The sequence below is a fragment of the Chrysochloris asiatica genome, unplaced genomic scaffold (assembly GCF_000296735.1).
Source record: "Chrysochloris asiatica unplaced genomic scaffold, ChrAsi1.0 scaffold00305, whole genome shotgun sequence".
NCBI lineage: Eukaryota > Metazoa > Chordata > Mammalia > Afrosoricida > Chrysochloridae > Chrysochloris > Chrysochloris asiatica.
This window is the reverse complement of record NW_006408823.1, coordinates 210,680-211,731: the sequence shown is the minus strand read 5'-3', so window position 1 is coordinate 211,731 and position 1,052 is coordinate 210,680.

The window sequence follows — 1,052 nt, the reverse complement described above, 5'->3', positions numbered from 1 at the left end:
GCACCTTAGTTCTCAAACTGACATCTTTGCTCTATAAAGAGCTCTTATGCAGCAGATATGCCTAAAGCTATATGTTGTTTAATTTATTGACTGCTGCTTCCATGAGTGTTGATGGTGGATCCAAGCAAAATGAAGTCTTTGACAACTTCAATTTTTTCTCCATTTATCATAATGTTATTTATTGATCCAGTGGTAAGGATTTTTGTTTTCTTTGCATTAAGGTGCAACCCATATAGAAGGGTGTGGTCTTTGGTCTTCATCAGTAAGTATTTTAAATCCTCATCACTTTCAATAAGCAAAGTGGTATTATCTGCATGTCACAGGTTGTTAATGAGTCTTCTTCGAATCCTGATTTCACATTCTTCTACGTATAATCCAGCTTCTAGAATTATTTGCTCATCATACAGGTTGAGTAAGTATGGTGAAGAAATACAGCCCTAGCACACACCTTTCCTAATTTTAAACCAGTGTCCCCTTGTTCTGTTTGAACAACTACCTCTTGGTCCATATACAGGTTTCTCAAAATGAGCACAATGCTGTGTTCTGGAATACTCATCCTCCACAATGTTGTCCATAGTTTGTCATGATCCACACAGTCGAAAGCCTTTGCAGAGTCAATAAAGCACAGGTCAACATCGTTCTGGTATTCTCTACTTTTAGTCAAAATTCATCTGACATCAGTAATAATATTTTCATTTCACATTCTTGCCTGAATCCAGCTTAAATGTCTGGCAGTTCCTTGTCAATGTATCGCTCTAGCTGTGTTTGAATCATCTTTAGCAAAATTTTACTTGCATGTGATATTAATGACATTGTTCTATGATTTCTGTATTCCGTTGAGTTAGCTCCCTTTGGAACAGGCACAAATATGGATCTCTTCCAATCAGTTGGCCAGATAGCTGTCTCCCAAATTTCTTGGAATAGATGAGTGCCTCCAGTGCCACATCAGTTTGTTGAAAGAATTCAATTTGCATTCCATTGATTTCTAGATCCTTGTTTTTTTGTTTTGTGTTTTTCAGTTCTAAGATTCTATCTATTTATTAATGTTTTAT